This window comes from Alligator mississippiensis, chromosome 11 (assembly GCF_030867095.1).
Source record: "Alligator mississippiensis isolate rAllMis1 chromosome 11, rAllMis1, whole genome shotgun sequence".
NCBI classification, from domain to species: Eukaryota; Metazoa; Chordata; order Crocodylia; family Alligatoridae; genus Alligator; species Alligator mississippiensis.
Window position 1 is genome coordinate 45,806,863 of NC_081834.1, and position 6,000 is coordinate 45,812,862.

The following is a 6,000-nucleotide window of genomic DNA, read 5'->3' on the forward strand; positions in this document are numbered from 1 at the left end:
CTGTCCTGAGTGGCACACGGCTCCATCCCCGCTTCTGCTGGCCGGTGCAGCCCCGGCTGGGCTCCTCCCATCCCCAGCAGCACGTGGGAAGCAGCCCCCTTGGGGCCTCGCGCACGGGCGGCCGGGCCCAGAGAGCCGCAGCGCCCGGGGGGAGACTGGCCAGGGGAGCAGGTGCCACCTGGCCGTGGGGCAGGGCAGGGCAGGGCAGCGGGGCTGGCTTGAAGCAGGCGGGTGAGGAGGCAGGCGCGGGCCGGCAGTGCCAGCGTCTGCTGCTTGGCCTCCCGCACAGGGCCGCTCCCCTGGGCCCCGCGGGGGTAAGCAGCTCCCCTCCCCTCCCCTCCCCTCGCTGTCAGCTGGGGCCTGCGGGCCCTCTCTCCCTGCTGGTGCAGCCCAGCCCAGCTCCACAGACGCTTGCCAGCCCACGCCTCGCGCTCCTACAGCCCTGCTCTGGGCACCACCAGCGCTGGCCCCAGGACATTGGTGCAGGTCCCGTACTCTCGCTTGCTTCCAATCCCCCCCGCCACCACTTCCCCACTTTGCTGCCTGTCTGCTGCCCACTCTGCACTGCATGGCTCCCATACCCACACACATGCATCCACACATCCCCACAAACCCCCATATGCAATCACTTCTTCATATACACCACAAACACACACAAATCAGGACATTTAAAATATTTTAAAAAATTAAAATATATTATTATGGGTGTTTGATTGTTAGTCTGTAATTTGTTTTTATTTCCCTAAGATGGCAAACCCTCTTCCCAAAAGGAATATTTCCAGGGGCAAGGGGATGGATTTTCAGTGGCAAAGATCGGAGGTTAGGGGTGGGACTTCCAGTCCCAAGATGGCGACCAGGGAGCGGGGCACCTGTCAAGAGGCGGGGCTACCCATGCGGCCCTCGACAGCTTGCCAAAACTTGGTAAGCAGCCCTCTGCCTGAAATAATTGCCCACCCCTGTCCTAGGAGCTGTCTGGTAGGGCTGTGCAAAACGGCCCTGTTCCATTTCAACTCGAGTTTCGAGGTTTCGACGGAAGAGCATTTCAAATTTCATCTTGATTCGAAATTGCTGTTCTATTTTGTTTCACCCATACGCTATAATGGGGAAGCTCAAAACATCTGGCAGGCAGATGGGGCCCGCAACCCTGGGAGGGCTGTGGGGGCTGTGCCAGTCCTCCAGGGGCTGCGGGCCCCCAATCTGCCTGCCAGATGAGGGAGGGAAGCCGGGTGCTGCTGCCTGGGACCGGGGAGTTGGGAAGGGAACTGACCCCAGCTCAGTTCCCCTCCCCAGCACTACAATCAGGCTGAGGAAAGAAACTCAGCCCAGCTGGGCTGAGTTCCTTTTCCCAGCTCAATCCTAGGGCTGGGGAGGGGAACTGAGCAATCAGGCTCAGTTCCCTTCCCCTGCGCTGTGATCGGCTTCCCGCAGCCCAGCAGTAGGAGGCAGGGAGAGCCGGGGCTGAGTTCCTGGCTGAGCCGCATGTCTCTGTGGAACCGCTGGGAGCTCAGACCTTGTTCTCCCCTGTCTCCCACCGTCTGGCTGCTGGCTGCTTTGAAACTCGAAAGTTTCGAAACATTTCAACTAGCCTTGTTTTGTTTCGAGGCTGCTTCGAAGTCCTTCGTTTTGATTTGATTTAGCTGTTTCAAGCTCGAAATGAGTCGAAACAGTGTCGAATAGAAACAGCCGGCGAAATTTCACACAGCCCTACTGTCTGGGGGTTAGGGGAGGGATGGGGGTAGGAGATGGGAGGCAGGTGGCACATACAGCAAAGTCCCACCTGAGGAAGCTTATGCCATTCTCCTGCCCACACCCACAAGCCTGGTTGCAGACACCATGCACAGCTTACTGGCAGGGCTTCTCCTGGTGAAGCTGCAGCTGCCTGGATGCTGCTTAGCTGCTCTTATCTAATGCAGCTCCTGCCTCTGCTGTGCCCATCTCAATGGGGAGGAAGCTGCAGCTGGGGCAGCTCTGCCCCAGCACGCAGGTTTCTGGCTCCAGTTTCCAGCTGCCTTGCACCCACTCTGCCCGCCCGACATGATGAGCAGCCATCTGAGGGTGGCAGAGTGACTGGAAGATGGCCAGGAGCAGGACCCAGAGCCCTTTGTGGTAGGGCAGATGCCATCTGCCTGAAGCTTCCTCCCCACCCGGATGGGCACAGCACGGGTAGGAGCAGGAGGAGGAGCCCCCACTGGAAGCAAGGGAAGCCCATCAGGACCCAGGCAGCTGCAGCCACACCAGGAGTGGGGTGCGCTGGAAGCTGTTCTTGCTGGTTGGGGCAGGGGCTGGTGGGCACAGACAGGAGCACAGCACTGGCCTTGGCTCCATGTGGAGTGCTGTGGGAGAAGCTGCAATAATTTGGCGGGCTGGATCTGGCCCATGGGCCATATTTTGCCCAACCCTTCAGTATGTGCATCACAGGCTTGAGAAGTATTTTTGATCTTTGAAAAATTACAGACACGTACATGCCAGAGATGGAAAAGCTTCAGCAGCTCAGCCAGTCACTAGCCCTGGAGGTTACATAGTGCTTCTCTATAGGCTTGTTTCCAAATGCCTCCCTGAGATCCCCAGGGTGTGACACGGTTGCCTCACATTGTCTCTCTTTGCCTCCTAGGAGATCAGAAAGACCCTGAGCAGGTACGTGGCTCCACTTCATTCCTCCTCATGGGCTGATGTTGGGAGGGGGCAGCAGAACATGGTAGACTTGTGCCTCCCCAGGGCTTAGCAGTGCGGTGGGGCACGATGCAAATGTCTCCAGTGAACTTAAACCTGAGAGAAGCATTTCTCCAAAGCTGAGGGGTTGTACACACTGTCGGACAGGCCCTTTTAACTGAAAGCCTCTCCAACAGGTGTGACTTCCCCTGAGGTCTGGCTCCATCTGGGCCCTCGGTGTGGAATATGGGCCATTCTTTGCTAGGTCATCGGTCACAAATCTACCCAGGTCGGCAGTGACCAAGGGGGGGAAAAACATCTGAATGGGCCAGTGTGAGGGGACCTCACAGTGTGCTGCACCTCCATGGAGCAGGGCTGAGCAGGGAATGGCACTGAGTTCTGCCAGTTCATTCACTCACCTGAGATGGGTTTTCCCAGGTGTGACAAGGGGGAGATCCCACAGCCGATGCCAATTTCTCCTGAGCTGGAAAGGAGACTCAGGGATTTCTGCCAGACAACCTGTGCGCTGACAGAGACTGTGAGGGTGCTCAAAGGTATGGAGAAGGGATGTGGGAGGGGATGCAGAGAGGGGTGTCTGTGCCCATGGGAGGAGATGGGCTCTGGTCTATTGGCTGAAAACCAAGTTATTTAAAAAAGGCAAAAAGCCCACAAACTGAGTGGAGGTAGGAGAGCCCAGGCATTAACATGTCACGTTTGTTCACCTTGTCATCTCAGAAAGTTTTTAAGGCCCCTATAAAGCCAAATAATTGTCAGTCTTTCCCCAAGACAGAGCCAGGCAGGGCATGTGCTCTGGGCTCTGTCACTCGTAGCTGAAATAGAGACTCCAAATAAAAGACTTTTTGAAATGTGAGCCCAGTTGGCCTGGGTGGCGTGGTCTACAGGGAACTGAGAATTATCCCCTCCTGCTTCTCTCTCCTCCACCTGAGGAGCAGGCACAGGGAGGGCCCCAGTGTGCGTCTCTGCAGTAGGTAGGGGCAGGCTACACAGATGGAGGGGTGTTCCCTGGGGGAGCTACACTTTTGATGTCCTGCTTCCTCCTAGGCAGTATCAGAGGGGCAGGGAGATGCAGGGGCAGCCTCTGAGGTTACAACAGCTGCAGGTGCCAGTAGTTTGGGTGGAGATGGAGCCACCCCAGCACCTCTGCTGAGTCTGAGGGACTCAGGTCAGAGAGGTGGGAGATGGGCCACAGCATCCTTGCCAACTTGACTGCAGCAGTGTCATGTCTGTGCTCCTTTCTCCTCCAGACACTCTGCCGTTTGCCGTTGAGAAGAGAAGTGGGGATCCACCACGGCCATACAGCAAGGGTAAGCTCTCGTGGGGACTGTCCTGAGTTGCAACAAATTTCCAGAAGCCTGCACAAGCCACGGACGCTTTTTCTCTCTACTCAGGCCTGGGCCCTGAGACTAACTTGTAGCTGCTTGATTCAGTGGTGGGAGGGGACAATTGTCCCTCAGGGCTGCTGTGTCCGTCCTCTTGCTCCTGGCAGAGACCCCTGGTTCTTCTCCAACCTCTGTGCTCTCCTTTTGGCGGGGCCAGGCTCTCCCTGGGCAGCTGCTCCCTGATGTGGAGATGGCAGGTGGCTCCGGCCTCCTCTTCCTCCTCCTTTACTGCAGGAGCAGCTTCACTTCACTGCTGCCTCTTCACCTCCATTCCTAGCCTGGGAGTGCAGGGCAGGTCAGAGGAGGGGCTGCCTCCTCTTGCCCCCCCTCACTCACAGCTTTGGGGCCCTTCCTGCCTGTGTCCCGGCTGCTGGGATTGGGGCAGCCCCCGGGGGGGCCAAGGAGCAGGGGCAGGAGTTGCTGCGGCAGAGAATGAAAGAAGTGGGATTTGGGAATGGGGAGAAGCTGGAAGCTCCCATTGGCTATGAGCGATTAATACAGCCCTGTACAATAGGGTCTCAGCTGGATCTCCCTTCCAACAGGCCCTGCAGCAGGCCCCCTTCCTCTATCCATGTGGAAGAGTTAGCACCATTCTCTGGTCATCATGCCTAGGAGTAGGAGCGGGGTTCAGCCACTGAAGGCCTGAGCGGTAATGCAAGGTTCATCTTTAATGTGGTTTGTGAAGGTCCCTGTCCCAGGTGCTATGACATTTAGGAGCTGATGATGGTGGCAAGGTAGGGACAGCCCAGGTGTCAGCAGAGCAACAAGCAGAAGAAAGACAAAATATAAAAACATAAATTCACTAACTGGAAAACCCTGTGGAAAGGAGGAGAAGGGATGTGGGGCCTGATCTACCATGGAGCAGAGGATTGTAGGGGACAGAGGAAGGGACAAAAGTGATGGACAAAACATCAAATCTTTGGATGAAGCAGGAGACCCAGACATTGAAAGGCTGCAGGTTCTTTCTACAGTCCAGAGGTTAGTGGGTTGCTTGCTGACTGAAACAGGGAAGGCACCTGGAAGCTGCTCCAAGTTAGAAGGCAGCAGTGCGGTGTTTGGGTTTGATTTCTGTTTGCCTGTCTCCAGGTGGAACCTTTGTCCTGTGTTTTTCTGCTGTACACAATAAACCTATTCTGATCTTCGAGTTTGTCTTGTGCTAGCAGTGATTTCATGATAGCTGGCAGCAGCAGACTTCTCTGCTCATACTGGGATGGCACACCTGTTTTTGCAAGCCTAGGGAGGCCAAGGGCTGGTGGGTTCTTCACTAAACTTTAAGGTTTGGTCACATTCAGTCTTCCTAAGCAGAGAGGAGTCTCCCCTGAGCAAGACCCAGACTTGGGGTACAGCAGGACACTGGGTAGAGGTCCATGTCCTTTAGATAACCCCTTGGTCACTCTGGGGTTTGCCACATTCTCCCTGCACTTCCCCGAAGCCAGAAAGCTGAGGGCCGAGTCTGAAGGGGTTTGTGCTCAGAGGGGATCTATAGCATGTCACTCCCAGCACTCTCTTTGTATTTCTCAGGTCCAGACCATGACTCTCAGTCCCAACCTTGGTGGGTTGCTCAGGAGGGTATGTGCCAACTCATGCTGAATTGACAGCCCGAGTATGACAGAGGATATTGCATAGTGCTGTGGTCACTGACTGCACCTCATTTGCATTCTCTTCCTTGATATCTCCCAGCTTCTCTTCTGTTCCTCTGCTCTTCACAGACCACGTTGTGGCAGAGCACCTTGTGCCTGCCACTTTGAAGTTTGAATTTGGCAGTGGAGCAGCCGCCCGGTGGCTGCTAGTTTAATCAAAACTAGTATATGATCCCAGAAGGGCCCTGGGTTGGAGGAGAGAGCAGAGCAGTCTTCATTTTAACCCAGGCCCTCAGAGAGGGAAGAGCAGTCTGTTGGGGGAGACTGAAGGAACAGCACTGGCTGAGCGGCTGCTCAGAAACCCCTTGGAG

General features: G+C 55.9%; 1 long non-coding RNA gene across 1 annotated transcript; it reads left to right on the forward strand.

Moving 5' to 3' along the window:
• The first annotated feature begins 1,946 nt into the window (after nucleotides 1-1,946).
• LOC132243861 (uncharacterized) lies at nucleotides 1,947-5,193 on the forward strand. Its single transcript, XR_009455451.1, has 3 exons — nucleotides 1,947-2,634; nucleotides 3,088-3,203; nucleotides 3,915-5,193. It is a non-coding gene; the product is annotated as an uncharacterized LOC132243861 (long non-coding RNA).
• Nucleotides 5,194-6,000: the final 807 nt, after the last annotated feature.